The following is a 19,032-nucleotide window of genomic DNA, read 5'->3' as shown; positions in this document are numbered from 1 at the left end:
AACATAACATAACAAGTATGGGTATCTTGGGGAAAACTTACTTGAGCTCGGTCGGTCGCACACATCACAAACCTTGTTCTTTCTCAAACTCTTTTTCTTAGATTTGGAAAACCATTTTCTTTGTAAAAATCCTTTAGCCCCACGGTTTGAGTCCAGACACCCCCGAGGGTGTGTCTGAATCCCTCAAACCAGGGCTCTGATACCAACTTGTAACATCCCAAAATTCAAGGCCAAAAATTTCATTTTAAAAAAAAAATTATAACATAAAACCATCGGTATAAAAACATTCATAATGATATCTCGTGTCACAACCAATATGTCAATAATCCAAAACATGCCCCCATAAAACCATTTTGTCAAAAGTAAAATAAATCAGAGTACATTCCTAGGAAACTCCATGCGGAAAACATGTGTGTGTGTGTGATGCGCTGCTACTCCGCCGACTCCTTCCCCTTAGACGAAGAGGTACCTAAAACCAAAACTGAAACTGTAAGCACGAAGCTTAGTGATTTCCCCCATCATACCCATAACACATAATTATCTGTATCTTTCAACCGGTAACCGGGAGCTATCATCCCCTTCGGTATGTTTCAACTGGTAATCCGGGAGCTACTCTCCCCTTTGGTATCTTTCAACCGGTATCCAGGAACTAACCTCCCCTTCGGTATCTTTCAACCGGTATCTGGGGACTATTTCACCCCTATCCCTATCACATATTACATGTCATAAACATATTGGTTTCATGATAACATACATAAGCATACTGAGTCACATAATGACCTATCATAATCATACTACTATACATACGTGGGTTTTGTCCACCCCTTTGCTATCTTTCAACCGGTAACCGGGAACTATCCTCCCCCTTCGGTATCTTTCAACCGGTGACCAGGGCTAGTGCGCCCTACTACTACTAGCACATACTCAACATAGATATAGCAACCAGACAATTATCACAAAGATAACCATCTCAACCACAACCACCTACTGGTGGGCCGGCATTGGTGCCTTAGACCCACCCCTACTGGAGGGTAACTCACCTCGTAAGGTTGATTGTTGAAAAGCTGATCGACAGATGTCTGACTGCTGCTCCGGTGATCCTCCGGCTATAATTCCCATAAAACACTTAGTCAGACACTGATAACTGTTCCTAGGGTACAATGACTATTTTACCCCTGACCAAGTCAAAGTCAAAAGTCAAAGTCAACTTCCAGTTGACCTGACTCGCCGAGTTGGGCCTCTAACTCGTCGAGTCGATACCCTTCATCTGTCCTTATCCACGTCTCTACTCGTCGAGTTTAGCAATGACTCGATGAGTCCTCCTACTTTTCGAACCTCGAATGACCCTTCATTCGACCCACAAGTTGTATGAAAAACTCGTCGAGCTCACCTTCAACTGTTGAACAAGTCCTGACCCTGACTCGCAGAGTTGTATGAACAACTCATCGAGTTCATCTTCAAGAGTTGGGATATTGCCTTGGACTCGCCGAGTCCTCTCATGCACTCGTCGAGTCCTATGAACTCCAGGTCTATGGCTAAGTCCAATGTGTTGGGTCACTCCCCCGGACCCTTTTAAGACCATTCTAACACTCATTGGGTTCCTTTGAACTCTAACAGAAACGGGGAGTCAAGCCTCGGACTCGTCGAGTCCCAACAACAACTCACCGAGTCAAGGTTGTCCAAGGCTCATTTCTCGATTTCTGATGTACAACACTTGTCCAAATGATAGATCTAGGCTCCTAAGATCGATCTAGCACGTAAAGTTACGAACTTTACGTGCATGCATGGGACTATGAGCTAAAAAGACCCTAAAAGGAGCTCTTGAGTTGCATGAGGCTTTCCATGGGTGCAAAGGCAGTCCCTTTCTGCCTTCTAATCCCTTAATGAGCCTGGATCTGAAACCTTAACCCTCACCATACTTGCAATCATGGTTGGTCACCAAGAATGGCTTATAAAAGCCCTAAATCTCCCCAAAAAGGGATCTAATACAAGAAGGAGCAAGGTATAAGCTTTATACCTCCAAAGAACTGTAGATGCTGCACAAACTCGAGATCTTCTGATTTCCTCTTGGCTCGTCAAGCTTTTCCTTCCTTCTTATGATCACAAACCACCAAAATCCACCAAAGATGTTGTTGAGAGAAAAACTTTGAGACACACTTGAACAAACGTTAGAACAAGTATAGTTGCGGAATAGTTAATCTTGAAGGATCTAAAAGCTCAACAATAATATTAATAAGTTAGAGTTAGATAGTTAGAGAGTTAGTTGCGGAAAAGTAAAGAAATGGAAATGACAGCAATAGTTATATTAAGTATACACATAAGTTGATTCATAACAAGGAATGCATTCAAACCAAGTTAATAAGTGAGATCAAACTTAGTGGTTAAGTCACAAGAGACTCGCTCCGAAGAGAGATTGTAATCAGTTATATTCTAGTAAAGTTTTAGAGTAAGAAGAGATATGTAATCAGATAGAGAGATAGAAAAGATAGCTTCAGAGTTGTATTGAATAAGTGAGAATGAACTCTATTTATAGAGTCTCAAGAGTTACACTAGATTACGTATCTAACAGTAGCCATGCAAGGCATACTGGACAATAGAGAGAATTACAGAAAGATAGATAAAAATAAACTAAGTAAAGTAAGAAGACTGCGGTTGGCTAGATGACTTCGGATGAGGCTGCTGATGGGAGCTTGACTGCGGATGCTTGTGGACTACGGTAGCTGAAGTTCAAGAGGGTCACTTTTCATGATTCAACAATTTCCCCCTAAGTGACCTCTTTAACTTCTCTTCAGTTGTCAAGTTTTAGAAACTTGATCAATATCCACCAAAATTTCCTGATGTTTTCTAACCAGGTGATCCTTCTCAAAATCTCGAACTTGACTTTGGCAGTTGTGTGCTTTGATCTTTCAATTGAGGTTCGACAGATTTCAAGTTGCTTCCTTGTGAGGCGATTCATGGCAGTCATAGGAATGAAGTATTTGATTTTATCGGCCTTCCTTTTGAAAATAACTCCGAGTTCAGGGAAGTTAGTTGCACCTAAGGATCTTTCTTGATAACCTTCGGTAGGTATTGGTGCAGGATCAAGTGGTGGTAGATCGAACTTTTTAGCAATTGTGGGGTAGATGTCTGCATCGATTTTTGCAAAGTCACGGACAGTTTCCTTCAGAAAGGTGCTAGCCCTTTCAAGCGCTATCTTCATCTTCGGATGCTTCTCCGACTTGTTCTAGAACACCTTTGCTATAAGAAAAACTTCTTCTGTGTTCATACAGGGGAAGTCGGCTTGGGTGCGGACATAGTCCTGATTCCTTCTTGTGAGTGTGTATTGAATGAAGTCAGCTTTCATGAATTTCTGGGGCTTAATGTTCTTGACTGCTGATGGTCTATCGTTAGACCATATCTTCTCAATGGGAGAGGCATGCTTTGAATAGAATCGGTTAAGTCTCTCGAATTCCATTGGCAGTCTTTTGTGGTCTGGAAGGCTACGGTCAAACTGCTGAAATACTGTGAAGTATTTAGCATTTGGGGAGATTGGAACATTACAATAGCCATCAGAAGGGGGTTCAGCATAGGTGAGATATGGTTTGTAGTCGTCATCCAGCAGTCTGCGGTGGGGATTGATCCAAGAGTTTATCAAGGATTCATCCATAACAGTGTCGAAATCGCATTCTCTCCATATGAGCTCAGCAAGTTTAGCTGCTTTCCAATCTTTTTTCTTCTGTGTGGTGACAGGGGGGTCATTTGAGCTTGGAGAGGACATATGATCCACCAGATTCTTGAAGTGAGGGGGAGTCTCTGCTCGCTCAGGAGTAATCACCTTTTGCGGTGGAGTCTAATGAGATGGTTGCGGTGAAGGTTGCGGTGAAGGAACTGTTTCAGTAATGATGGGGGGACTTTGATGGTGTGAGATGTTGTTGGAATGATTGGAGTGATGGTCTTCTTTCTCACTTCCCCCTTTTGAGGAATGCAATGCCGGGGAATCCTCAAGCCATTGTCTGAGACCATCGACCTTGGCATAAACTTCTTGGAACTGGGCTTTAAGTGCATCCGCCAGTTGTTGATTGTTGGGGATGGTGGTGTTGAAGAGTAGCCTGTGAATTTCCTTAGTAAGTTGAAGAATTTCAGGACCATGGAAGTTGGATGATAAAGATCGTTGCAGTCGGTTGATTGTAGCTTGAAGGACTGAGATAGTGGACTCATATGTAGTGTGAGTCTCAGATATCAGCTTTTGGGAGTGAGTATACTGGTCCGCAATGGCTGCTTGTAAATCCTTTTTTATTGCGGTCACCTCAGAGATGAGGCGTTCCGCAGCAGCCAGGAATTGCTTGTGATCATCTTGGCGACTGGTGTCCAGGGACCTGATTCCCATTTCAACCTTGAGGGAGATGCATTCAGCAGCCAATCTCTCACGAGTTTCCAATCTTTCTATCCTTTCGATCAAGGACTGCGGTACGGGTATGTCTTCTGGTTGCGGTTGTGTTGGCTTGACCGCATCGAGAATCTGATCGACCTTTGCTTGCAGGCTTAAAAATTCTTTTCTTGTCACCGCATTCTTCTTCTTCTTCTTCTTCTTCTTCTTCTTCTTCTTCTTCTTCTTCTTCTTCTCTTTGGACTTAGAGGTTGAATGGTGAGAGCCACTAGATTCTTCTTCTTCATCAAACATCATTAATTCGTCATCAGAGGGAGAGGGTTGATTTACCTCATTCATATCGAAGTCATCGAAGCCGAATGTTGGAGCTGAGCTAACTTCGATTGCGGTTCCTTCTTATTGTGATTCTTGAACAGTTGGAGTTGGAGGGACTTTGGAGGCACCTGCATCGTCATGAGTGGACTGAGCCTTGCGGATCGTCTCAGCCATTTCAGTCATCCAATCTTAAACTTTCAGGATAGTGGCTACGGTATTGGCATTATTGATTGCGTCTGCCCAATACTTTGCCACAGATTGAATTTCCTGTTCCTTTTGTTGCAGTTGTTTGATTTGCTGTTCCTTTCTTGCTTGGAATGCCCTACGGAAAGCAACATATTTCTTGATGTCGGCCTCAGACACCGGAGTGTAGTGTAACCATGAGTCATTTGATTCTTCTCCGTCAAATCCTTGGTATCGCACCGAAGTGTCCTTCGGGTTCACGGATCCTTGCACATTAGTGCTCACCATGCCTAAACCACCTGTTACAGATGTAAGTAGAGTAGGATTTCCTAAGCTTCCTCGGTCTCCTTGACCCGTGGTCAAGTCTGGCCTCGGCTCAGTTCTGGCAAGGGTGGAAGAAGTGCCCTACGGTTGAGAAGGTGTTTGAAGTGTTTGGGTTACATTCAAGAGGATGGAGTTCAACTCCCCAGGAGAAAAGAAATGCAGTCGGGAAGCCGTGGAGACCTTAGGGCGAGAACCAGTGTTATCCTCTTAGGATTGAACTGGGGGGGGGGAGTCTCCATGATGCGGTGAAACAGACTCACTTTCTGAGTCTAAGTGTAATTCGATGGTGGTGTTGAATGGGTCTGCGCCCACCCCAAGGACTACCGGAGCCTTTTGAGAGGCTGAGGTATCAGTCCGGTCACGCATTTGGTCAGTGGGATTGGTTTTCTTTTTCTTGAGAATAGCTATGGGTTGTGCATCCTCATCGGAATCACTATCATTTGAGGGTGCGGTTTGGGTGATTTTGCGTTTCTTTGTGGGTTCGGTTCGTTTGGGAGTATCTTTCTTTGGCGTTCTTTGTTTCTTGGAGACGTTGCGGGGCCCTTGATGGACTGAGACTAATTTCTTTCTTCTTTGAGAAAGATTGGAGAGAGTAGTGGAATAAGGGACTGCGGTACTTCCAGGGGCAATGATTGCGGATCGGGTTTGAAGAGGCGGGGTAGGAAGGTATGGGGCAATACCTTCTGTAGCCTCAATATGATCTGAGACATCATTAGTCTCAAGACCAAGAGTGGAGAGAATGTGGGTTGGTAGGCTTCTAATGGGTCCAAAAACATACTGATCAGATGAAGGATTGTACCTTTTGAGATCCTTGGTGATAAAGAGGTTGATGTCGTTGCCCATGCTAATTCCTGCATCTGCATGGAGGTATGAGATGCATAGAGACCAGAACCTTGCAAACGTGAGTTCGATAGGGTTCTCTCTTGGGCTTTCCTTTGGAATGTATTGCAAGAAATCGTCCCGTAGTATCTGACCGTAATTGACGTCATGGCCGGTGAAGATACCCCATACTAACTCTAGGAGTTTGAGTCCCATGTTATCCGTGCCTCCGGTTCGGCTGGATAGACTGCGGATTACAAAATGGCAAACGAATTGCCAAACCGCAGGCAGTTGGTTTTTCTTGAATTCCCCAATGCCTTTGATTTTCTTTTTATATCCCATCTGGTAAAGCGCATAAATGATGTCTGTTGTGGATGGAGTAAAAATCTTGATTGAGGGATGAACAAGAAGGTTAATGGTAGTGAGAAACTTTTCTTTAGACAAAATGACCAAAGAATCGTTAACAAGGTTAAGATGCACTTCTTGTGGATTCTCGAGTGGTCGATACGCTGAAAAAGCACACTTGAATAGGGTTGAAAGAGGAACAACATCTGTGAACCAATCGAAGGGGCCAAACAGAGGGTGATTGGTCAAGAACTTGACCATTAGCTTGATCGGAGCATTGTAGGATGAATGATCTTCGAACACAGCTCCGAAATTGCTTGAGGCAATCGTAGGCGTAGGATGTCTTGAGACAGAGTCTGAACCAGTAGGGTTCACTGATCTAGATGCTTTGGAGTGTTTCTTGGATACACCTGATTTCACCATTGTAGGGATTTGACGAAGCTTTGTAAGAGAAGGAAAAACAGAGTGCAAGATGAAGGTTGAAGTTCAGAGAGCGTAAACTTCTCTTTGGAAAGAAGAAAGAGGGTTTTATAGTGACTTATGGGAGTGGGAAACGATTTTACCCTGAGTGAATTTGGGAAAACGTTTGGGTTTTTATTTCGAATTGAGAAAGTTAATCTCAGCCACAGATTAAGAAAAAGGATTAAATATCTATTTTGAGATTTACCAAAAAGAGGTTTGCATTTAATGAAATGTCAGATTTAAGACCCACGTCTGGAGAACGTGTGGTGAGGGTGAGATTAATTCGTTGGGTAAAGGGAAGTTGTAGCGGATTAGACGTTTTAGAGTAATAGGGAAAGACAGATTAAGAGGATTTATTTATGGAAAAACGTTCTTTTTGTCATCATTCCTAAAATAGGACTGACACAAGGTTTATTCAAAAAGGAGATGGGACAGTTTCTCAAAGAATGTTTTAATTAATGTTTTTCTTATTTAATGAAGGATCATTAAATAGCACACCATGATTCAAAGGTTAATGAAATAGTTGAGGAACTATCAAGAAGGTTGCGGATTGAGACTTCATTGCGGATGGTTCCTTTGTCATTGCGGATAAATCATTTGTCATTGCGGATGGGCAGATGTATGACTGCAGTAGAAGAACTGAGGAGAGCACTTGTACAAGAAGTTAGTAACAACAAACAATAAGGACCAGTGAAGGATAAATATGATATATGGTTGCGGTACATAGACTGCAGTACACAGGATATACCAAAACCATCTATCATAAGTAACTTCAGTTAGGACCGCAACAGAGACCAAGGATGATCTGCGGTACCTATCAATTCAAAAAGAGTTGTGGGTCCGGATTCATCATTCCTAACATTTGTAAGAAACTGTTGAGTTTTGTAGAGTCAAGTGCCTTTGTGAACACATCAGCGATCTCTTGATGAGTATGGACAAAGATGAGTTCAATGTTACCTTTCAGGATGTGGTCTTTGATGAAGTGATACCGTAGTTCAATATGCTTGGTCTTGGAGTGCTGAATAGGATTGTGAGAAATCGCTATAGCACTTTCAGAGTCACAATAAATTGGTATCCGCAGCATTCTGTATCCGTAGTCCATAAGTTGTGTCTTCATCCATAGTACTTGTGAACAACAGCTGGCTGCGGCCACATATTCAGCTTCTGCGGTAGACAGAGATACACAACTTTGTTTTCTAGATGACCAACTGACGAGTCTTCCACACAGAAATTGACATCCACCTGAGGTGCTTTTTCGATCTAGTCTGCATCCGGCGTGATCCGCATCTGTGAATGCTTGAAGGCTGAAGTCATTGCCTGCGGGGTACCATAATCCAAGAGATTTGCTTCCTTTCAGGTATCGTAGTATTTATTTGGCTTCGGTCATGTGTGACACTTTTGGGTCAGCCTGATACCTTGCGCATACACCTGTTGCAAAGACAATGTCCGGTCAGCTTGCGGTGAGGTACATTAATGAACCAATGATACCTCTATAAGTCTTGTGATCCACTGATTCGCCAGAGGGATCAGCTGATATCTTATATCCGAAGGCCATGGGGACCTTAGCCGAAGAGCAGTTGTCCATAGAATATTTCTTTAACAGTTCAGTGGTGTATTTCTCCGGATGAATAAATATCCCTTGCGGAACTTGTTTCACTTGAAGTATTCATTTACCATTCCTTGATCAGTTGATCCGAAGATGATATCATCCACATATATTTGTACAAGCATAAGGTGCTCACCATTTGCTTTTCTAAATAAAGTGGGGTCAATCACTCCTCTTTTGTATCCAGACGAGACAAGAAATTCAGAGAGAGTCTCGTACCACGCTCTTGGGGCTTGCTTCAGACCGTAGATTGCTTTTTCAAGTTTGTAGTAGTGGTCTGGGAATTCAATACTTTCAAAGCCTGGAGGTTGCTGTAGATAAACCTCTTCTTTTAATTGCCCATTGAGAAAGGCACTCTTTACGTCCATTTGGTGTACCTTGATGTTCTTGTGGGCTGCGTATGCTAAGAAGATTCGGATGGCTTCCATTCATGCCACCGGAGCATACGTTTCATCATAGTCAGTACCTTCAAGTTGACTATAGCCCTTTGCAACTAACCTTGCCTTGTTTCTGACTACCGCACCACATTCATCCAGCTTGTTTTTGAACACCCATCTAGTACCAACAATGGTGTGACCATGCGTCTTCGGGACGAGCTGCCACACTTTGTTTCTTTTGAATTCTTCTAGCTCTTCTTACATTGCGAATATCCAGTCTGGTTCTAGTAATGCTTCTTTGATCGTTCGGGGCTCGACCGAGGACATAAATACTGCGTAGTGACAGTGATCAGATAAGTCCTTGGAAGATCGATTCTGAATACCTGCGGATGGGTTGCCAATGATTTGTCCTGGTGGGTGGTCCTTCGTCCATACGTGTAGACAGGGTTGCAGATGATCAGCAGCTACGGTAGAGGGAATGTCTTCGATATCGGAAGAGTCTGTGGTTGGAGATGGCAGTTCCCCCTGGACTTGAGAACATCCTGCAGAATCATCTTGGATTGTTGGAGCGAGAATGGAATTTTCTTGAGCAGTTGGAAGAGGTTCCCCCTGGATTGCTGATGGGAGTTCCCCTGGAACCTGAGAAGGTTCCCCCTGGACTGCGGATGGGAGAGTGATAATCCTTGAGTCTGTTCTTGTGTCAATGTTCTCTATGTTTTCATCATCCGATTCCGAAGAGACGTTTGATGGTAATGATTCTCTGCGGATAGGAACTTGAGCTACATCAAGTACTGGAACCTCGATGGTTGTTGCTTGATCCGGAGTAGAGCTTTCCCCCTCAACCGGCGAGGTGGAAGTATTGAGAGATGCTACTTCGGATAGTGATGGCCCAGATACATCTGCGTGCTGCTGTTGAGCTTCCGGAGACACAAGAACTTCAGATAGTTTCCTTGTTTCAACAGGGTCAAAGAGATCGTCATAGTTCACTTCTACTAGATTTAATGGACCCGAAGAGGCAGGGATATCACTTTCCAGGATTGCTGTGGTTTCAGTGGATGGAGGGGTGTTGCGGATGTGATAGTCATCAAATTTCACATCGAAGCTTTCAATTATCAACCTTGTGCGTCTAAGGAGAACTCGATAAGCAACCTTGTTAGTGGAGTAGCCAAGGAAGATGCCTTCATCAGACTTTGGTGCAAACTTGTTAAGATGATCTCTGTTGTTGATCACAAAACATCTACACCCAAAGATATGAAAGAAGCGGACATTTGTCTTGCGGTTGTTAAGGCCCTCATACGGTGTTTTGTTGAGACGTTTGCACACAATGTTGCGGTTCTGTATGAAGCATGCGGTGGCCACTGCTTCAACCCAGAAGTAGAGAGGAAGGTGTGCGAAGTTGAGCATGGATCTGCCTGCTTCTACTAGAGTGCGGTTCCTTCTCTCCACTACCCCATTTTGTTGTGGTGTGAAAGGAGCGGAGAAGTTGTGAGTGATACCCTTGGAAACCAAGAAACTGTTTAGGATATGATTAGTAAACTCGGTTCCATTATCAGTTCGGATGCGTCGTACTGGTAACTTGATTTGAAGTTCTATTTCCTTGATGAAGTTGATGAGAATTTGCGGTGTTTCTGACTTGAGTCTGAGGAAGAAAACCCGTGTGAAGCGTGTGAAGTCATCTACTATAACCAGTATGTATTTCTTGTGATGGAGACTGGCTACGGTGGATGGACCGCAGAGATCAATGTGTAAGAGCTCCGGTGGTTCAGAAATTGAAGAGTCAATCACCATGGGGTGACTTGCTTTGGATTGCTTTCCACATTCACATGCAGGACAGAGAGTATCATTGCTGAATTTGAGAATGGGGAGTCCTCTGACTAGTTCTCCAGTGACCAAATTGTTGATGTACCTGAAGTTGAGATGAGCTAGCTTGCGTTGCCATAGCCAGCTGACTTCGGATACAGCTTTAGATAGGAAACATAAATGCGGTTTGCCTATGATCAGAGAGACATCCAGAGGATACATAGTACCTTCGTATCGTGATTTGATCAGACACGTGTTCCTATCACTTGTCATTACCTAGCAAAATTGATCATCAAATTCAACTCGATGGCCTGCCTTACATAGTTGGCCAACACTGATGAGATTGTGTTTAAGGCTTTCTACATAAGCAACCTTTTGAATAGAGAAGTTTCCCGTAGTGAGAACACCATAACCTCGAATGACCCCATTTGCATTGTTGCCGAATGTAACATTTCCATCGTTGCAAATTGGTCTGAAATCCCGAAGGTATTCTAACCTTCCGGTCATATGCAAGGAGCAGGCACTATCAATTAACCATTCATATTCTTGTTCCTCCTTGCACAAAGCCTGATAATTACACGGTTAGTTTAGGCATCCAAACTAGTTTGGAGCCTGGGGCAATAGGTGAATTTCTGAATGATGCATGGACCGAGTTTGCAGGGACGGGTTTCTTGTCAACTTTTAATCCTAGTCCTGGGTGTTTGTGCAGTTTTGGAGTGTTTTGTTTTTTTGAAAAAAGTACGAGGTTTCTGAATCCGACTAGATTTGACATGTGATGAACCATTTTGACAACTACACTGAGATTGACAGGTTGAGATTTTGTCTTTTGCTCTGACACTTGGTTTGGTCAGCATTATAGAGGATGAGTTGGGCTTGTGACCGGTCCGAGGTTGGTAATATCTGACATGAGTGTTGTTGGGTTTTGAAAAAGTTTGTTTCGAAAGAGGTTTAGCACGTGTAGATCTTTGCGACCTTTTTGTCAGATTGGGTAGAATACCCTTCCACTTGTTAAAATTTTGATGGGACTTTAAAAGTGTTGGAGTGGGTAAGATACCCTTCCATTTTGGATCATCCGAGGAATAGACTTGAAAACCGTTGTTTCGAAAAGGTTTTACACTCTTTTGGGTTGTGTCAGATGAGTTAGGAATGACTGATGAAACTGTACATTCCTTTTTGCATGTTTTCTTGATGGGAGAGTTTTTTGAAAAGTAATGTGAGAAAACAAATTTTTCTGGACTCTTAGATTTTGGAAATCTGATATGCCTTTTGTTTTTCGAAAAGTTTTGTCTGTTTGTACCTCGGGATCGAAATTCTTCTTTGAAAGCCTTTTTTGCTAAAGTTTTTGGAGAACCGCAGTCATTAGTGTTCAGATGCGGTTTCCTGGAAGTCTTTGAAATTTTTTGAAATCGAGGGCTTGAATCATCCGAACTTGAAGATTCAAGGGTTTGAGAGCATTGACCCACTTCAAAGTTCTCTATGGGTAATTCATGATGAATAGACTGAAGAGTAGCTTATCCTTTTACTGAGGACTGCGGTAGGGATGATTTGACTACCACAGAGTAAGTCTGAGTTGGGACTTCAGTGGGACGTTTGTGGGACTTCTGTGTTTTGTGACTACAGTGAGAGACATTGCGGTCCGAGGGCAGAAATGGGAAGTCTTGCGAGACTTCAGGACCCTCAATAACAATTTCTTCATCAACTACGGATGAGGTTTGAGAATTTGGGTAAATGGTGCCACAGATAGGAATTTGATCACTTGTGTGACCTGAAATCTCAGGCACAATTTCCTCAATGACACAATTATTGCTTAGATTATGAAGTCTACCGAAGTGTGTTTTGATGTCTTCGGGAAAAGTCTTGTCATTGACTGGGAAATGAAATTCTCGGTCTGGAGGGACATACAGTCTGTCTTTGTTGAACCGGGGTGAGGAATCCATTGCGGTAGGATATCCATTTGACCAACCCCAATTGTATGTATTGTCCACGGTTCCATTATTTACCAAATTTTCAATAGCTTCACCTTCATTGAACAATTTTTCGATTAAAAGATTTAAGCGTACAATTTCACTCTGAGCTAAATCTCTTTGGTTCAAAGCTATCTCTAATTGTGTTTCACTCAACATTCTTGCATCTTTTTCTAACTCTAAGTCCTTTTCTAACATAGCCATTTTGAGTCTTTTGTTATCCAGTCGTCCTCTTACATGGAACATCTCTTGGGACGCACTTTTTTCTCATCTAAGGCTTTGTTAAAGTCTGTAAGGACGGCATCACATGTGTCATTAAGATTATCTTTGAAAGGTTGACAATCATGAATGCTATATTTTAAAGTTTGGATCATGAGTTTTACCTGTTCGACGATGCTTAGAGCTCCATCGTTAGCCATGTAGCAATAATTCTTTTCCAGCTTTGAAGACCCATCGTCATTCGCAGTTGCCAGCATGCAAATTTTCCCTTTTCCTTTGATACTGCTGATGGTTTCTTCTTTATCTCCAGATGACCAAACTTGGTGGTCTCTTTTGACATGGGATACGTATGCCCTTGCCTTTTCCTTATCTTCCAAATCTTGAGCCATTCTAAGGTAGAATGCTCTGTCTTTTACTACATTGGCCTTACAATCTCTTGCAAAGTGATTCTCTTTGTTGCATTTGTGACAAATCACAACATCAGTCTTGTCTTCTGAGGGAGTACCGGAGTCAGTGGTTGGAGTAGATTGTGGTGCCTCCTTTGGTTGAGTATTTTGAGATTGCAGTGGTGGATGAGAGCTTTTGGGGTAACGAGAATGATTATTCTATGGGTTGAAGTTACGGTTGAATGGAGGTTTGTTGAATTGCTGATTCTTGCGAAAGGAAGAAAGTGGTAGTCGATTGAACTGTTGGCTAACAAGAGCAATAGCCTTTTGAAATTCTTCTTCATCATCATACTCTGAGTCAGCTTCGTATGACTGCGGTGGAGTGTCATACGAGGGTGAGTAGGATTGATTATGTGGAGCTTGTGCTATGATAGCAAGTGGTCCTCCGAAGTCAGCACAGTCTTTGAGTACGGTGGATTCTTGTGCTTGCAGTTCCCCGTAGAGCTTATAGAGAGACAAAGAGTGAATCTTTCTATCGCCTTGGACTATCATCTTAGCCGTAGTCTAATGTATTCCCAAGCCATTAAGAAACTGAAGATTTGTTTCATGGTTGTTGCGGACGGTGCCAGCGTTTGATAACTTGGTGACTATCAGGTTGAACCTTTTAAAGGAGTCTTCTAATCTTTCGCCGGTGTGAGCTTTCAAGTTGTTGAACTCATTGAGTGTGGTAGTAAGCTTCTTGTCTTGTGCTTGTTCTGAGCCTTCGTACAAGTTCTTGAGAACGTCCCAGATCTCTTTTGCTGATTTGCAATTTATGATAATGTCGAAGTTGTCAGGAGCAACTCCACAAGAGATTTCATAAAAGGCGACAACATCATTTTCCATTTTATCGAGATCATCCTTGGTGGGACGGTTCATGACTGGTTGACCTCCTCCTAGTCTGGCAGTAGCGCCGTCAGTTTGGAATGGTGTAAGGACTGGGACATGTGGTCCTTCTTCTACGGATCGCCATACATCTCTACCAAGTCTCTTTAAGTATCTTTCCATTCTCTGAGACCAGTGATGATATTCATTTGCCACCAATATTAGGGCTCGATTAGAATCACCAACACTGTTGGAGACATTCAGAGATAACGATTATGCCATGTTTCCTTGTGTTTTTTTTAAGTTTTTTTTTTAAGAAATGAGCTTCAGTGGTATAGAAGGCCCTTTGAAAATCAGAGTTCCGTTTTTCAAAAAGCAACCACTATGGCTCTGATACCAATTGTTGAGAGAAAAACTTTGAGAGACACTTGAACAAACGTTAGAACAAGTATAGTTGTGGAATAGTTAATCTCGAAGGATCTAAAAGCTCAACAATAATATTAATAAGTTAGAGTTAGATAGTTAGAGAGTTAGTTGCGGAAAAGTAAAGAAATGGAAATGACAACAATAGTTATATCAAGTATACACATAAGTTGATTCATAACAAGGAATGCATTCAAACCAAGTTAATAAGTGAGATTAAACTTAGTGATTAAGTCACAAGAGACTTGCTCCGAAGAGAGATTGTAATCAGTTATATTCTAGTAAAGTTTGACAGTAAGAAGAGATGCGTAATCAGATAGAGAGATAGAAAAGATAGCTTCAGAGCTGTATTGAATAAGTGAGAATGAAGTCTATTTATAGAGTCTCAAGAGTTACACTAGATTACGTCTCTAACAGTAGCCATGCAAGGCATACTGGACAATAGAGAGAATTACAGAAAGATAGATAAAAATAAACTAAGTAAAGTAAGAAGACTGCGGTTGGCTAGATGACTTCGGATGAGGCTGCTGATGGGAGCTTGACTGCGGATGCTTGTGGACTGCGGTAGCTGAAGTTCAAGAGGGTCACTTTTCATGATTCAACAGATGCCTTAGATCTTCACCAAGGACAATTAAGGTTTGATGTGAGGGGGTTCTGAGAACATAAGGGACAAGGGAGGCTGAATAAGACGTTTAATTAGGGTGAAAACCATTGGATTAGGTTTTTGTCCAGCCAGAGTCTACTCGTCGAGTCATGCCGCCGACTCGACGAGTCCGCCACTTAAACCCCGGGTCCAAGTTGCTACTACTCGACAAGTTGGGCCATCAACTCGCCGAGTCTCAGTCCAAATTGTGAAAAATACTTGAATGAAATACATACCAGGAACCGGGTGCTACAAGATCGTTAGATCTACTTCGTTTTTGCGCTGATATCTAAATATGCCTTGTTTTAGTTTATTTGAGCAATTCTTAAGTTAAAAGATTTTATCATATCCATCTTTTGGTTTATATTTTGATGGATTATTCAGAAAGTTGGGGAGAAAAGAGGCTTTTATGAGTTTTTTCCCCATCTTTGTTCATATTTTCGAATGTTATTCAGCAAGATGAAGAACAAAAAATATTTTACAAGTCTTTACCTCTTTTTGCTTGCTTATTTTCAAGAAAATCGTTTTTAGTTCCTGATTTCTCATGCACAACTTCATTCAAGTTGTTTATTTGGTGTTTCCTCTAGAAGCTTAGAGATGGAAAACAAAAGATTTTCAGATCTGTTGAGCAAGTTGAAGAGTAAAGAAGGTTTAGTGAGGAAAAAACATTCTTAGATCCTGTTTTTTGTTTATATTTTGGGGTTTTTCTCAGTAAGTTGAGAAGAAAAGAAGTTCTCTACGAGTTTCACCCCATCATTTGTTCAGATCTTCTTGGTTTTTTCCAAGATCTGTCCAAATTTGCTTCACAAATCTTTCAGATCTGTAGATCCATTTCGTTTTTAGTTCAGATCTATGGATCTACATGATTTTATTCACTCAAATATTCTGCAAGTTTGCAAAACATTGTTAGATCCGTTATTTGTTTTTATTTTGGGGTTTTTTCAGCAAGATGAGAAGAAAATAAGCTTTTTATGAGTTTTACCTAATCTTTTGTTCATATATTATCAAAAAACCTTTCCCAAGTTCATATATTATCAGAATACCTTTCCCAAGTTGTGCATTTTCGCGTATATTTTTACCCACTGCAACAACTATTTGTACACACAGCTGTATGGCTGGTATATTTACAAAATCTAAAAAAATAAAAAGAGAGAAAGAGGGTTTTATGAGTTTTGCCCTATCCTCGTCCATATTTTGATGGTTTTGTTCAATCTTGAAAATAAAAAAAAAAATCTTATGAGCTTTTTACCATCTTTCAGTTTTCATATTATCAAAAGTTAATTTTAGTAATGAATCTAAATATACGAATTTCTTTAAGTTGTGCTGTAACTAGTGAAAGTTATTTTTACTTCATAGTTTTACCATTTTAATTAATGGTTATATAAAAAAAAGAGAAAACAAAGAGACGGAAAGTGGCTTCTACAAAAAGTGATATAAGAAAAATGCATACAAAAAAATAAACAAAACAAACTCATCTTTACAGCTCACATTTATTGACAAATCACCCAAAATACATCAAAAATGGTGTATGTTTTGTCTTTCTACTGCCGACAACAACAAAAAAAAGGGTAAAGGTGCACAGTACACAGACAAATAACAGAGCTGTCTACAAAAGTCAAAAACAAAGTTGGACCCCACCTGGTCCAATCCCTTATGTACAGAAAAAACAAAAGAGCTGGGACCCACCGGGTCAACACATCTTCCCGGGCAGCCAAAGACTTCCCGAAACGCAAGCTTCTCTCTCCGGAACGTGAGCACCACCAACTGAAAACCTCCAGTCGCTCCAACTTCCGCGCCAAGCAACCCCGATGCAAATCACCATCACAAATAGATCATGTCCTGCCACCGACAATTGAAACCAAATCCAAAGGACCGCCAGTCGATTCGACTTCGGCAGAGTACCTGGAGTAGGGTCGCCTCCGTTTTTGAGTCACCCCCGCTAAAGCTACAACATTCCCGGTTGATTGATTTCCCCAACCAACACGCCCTAATGCCGTGTAAATCCTCGACTCCGATGAAGCAATTCCGATCACTATCTCTGGTGGGCCACCTGTTACTGTTGAACAACTTCAAGCGACGATCCAGCAAGCCGTGGTCGCTGCCCAACATCGGGAACCCAAAGCGCCACCCGTCATCCTCTTGCGATCATACGACTGGGGATCAAGCGCAGATTACCTTGGCATCAGCGAACCACCAAACCAACATCGCCATCGCCACCCGCTGCCCCACCATTACAATAACCATCGGCAGCAAGCGAGGCCAAAGCCTCACTATTTTGATGGTGATTTCCGACCAGTACACTCCAAATATAATCGGTTCACAATAGCGACCTTTGGACCAGCGCTAGTAGTCTCCATCGCCGTTCGACCCCAGCTACCTGACTTCGCTCTTCCAACGAAGCAGTTCTGACCACAACCACTTCCTTCTCCAAGCGATGGTTGTCAGAATCCGAACGCCTGCTCCAACTCCCTACAACCTGGGTAAACCTACAACTTTCGATCTCCAGTTGCAATCTGCCACTCTGTAATCCTGTTGACCCTCCAGCAACATCAATTTCAGCATTGAAGATCATTACAACCACCAAACGCCACTTGCTACTATGAATATTATATCCTGTGACCGATGTTTTATCTTTTGATGCCATTTCCAAGGTACCGAGATAATGGAAGGCGGCTGGAGGACCTTTTCTCCAAAAATTGGAAAGAAAGCACAGATGGGCCTACCCTTGATACTCAATCCGTTTTACATTGACAAAGGGAATTAGGGCACTGACCCATATCTCGCAAGTAGGCTCCAGCAGCCTCATATTGGGCTGATCTTTTACTAAGTGGGCTCATAACTCGAACATGAGCCATTATTTCTCAGTTGGGTTGATTAATAGATAAATGGGTGATATTTGGGACTCGTATATTTATTCTGGACTCCCTTCAAGTTTATTCCTCCATAATTTGAGGCTATTCCAAAAAATATAAAAATAAAAATAAAAAGCGGCCCAACTTAGCGAGACAAAAGTCAACTAGTCACCGCAGGCTCCGCTCAACAGAATGCGTTGCGACTCGAACTCTCGCTACATTTTCAAGAAAAAAAGGAGGGAGAAGAGTAGTACGCTAGTACTACTACTACTCGTGATGTGTTCTGAAATAACCCTCAACAATTGTGTTGCTCGGCTATCAGCAGCTATGTTGACCAACTTCAGGAAGTCTCGCTGCTCAACTCTCAACAGCCGCACCGCCTAGACCTCAGCGGTCGTGTAGCCCGACCCTCACCAACCATGCGACCCAGCTCAGCAGCTGCAAGGCCTAATCATTAGCAGTTATGTTGTCTGACTCCCAGCAGCCGTGCCAGTCGCTTAGCTTTCTCAGTAGCTGTGTCGCCCAATTTCCTGCAACTATGCATCCATCGTTTCCATTCCCCGTCTCCTCTAAGAAAAGGAAGGGGAGTAGGGTTGGTACGACACTATGTAGAAGTGATTTTTATTCCCAAGGGGAAGAGTTAAAGTACATGAAGAACTGACGCTATACATGGTGGTGCATCCTCGAGGTAACATTGGTATTTCGGATTGAAAGAGTAGCCTCGTGGTCCGACTCTTGGTAGTCTTGTTGCCCAACTCTCAATAGTCGTGTTACTCACCTATCGCTAGCAGCTCGCTGGCCGGGCCTCAACGGCCCTGCTGACCAGTTCCTGACAGCAGTCTCGCTATGCACCTCCTAACAGCAGCTACACTATCAAGCTCTAAGTAGAACCGCCACATAGCACTCCGCAAACAACCAAGACACTGAGGTATCAATTATTAGTACGACTAGCAATGCAACAAAGCATCAGGTACCATTCTGATTTAACACTGACTGATCACACGAGCTAGACACATAGATTGTAGGGTGTTACGCCCAATCATGCGAGGCTCAGTACCCTTGCCTCGAGTCGTCTGGATTCCCA

The sequence above is a fragment of the Lactuca virosa genome, chromosome 2, assembly GCF_052849685.1.
Source record: "Lactuca virosa cultivar CGN04683 chromosome 2, Lactuca_virosa_CGN04683_v6, whole genome shotgun sequence".
Classification (NCBI taxonomy): Eukaryota; Viridiplantae; Streptophyta; class Magnoliopsida; order Asterales; family Asteraceae; genus Lactuca; species Lactuca virosa.
This window is presented reverse-complemented; position numbering follows the sequence as displayed.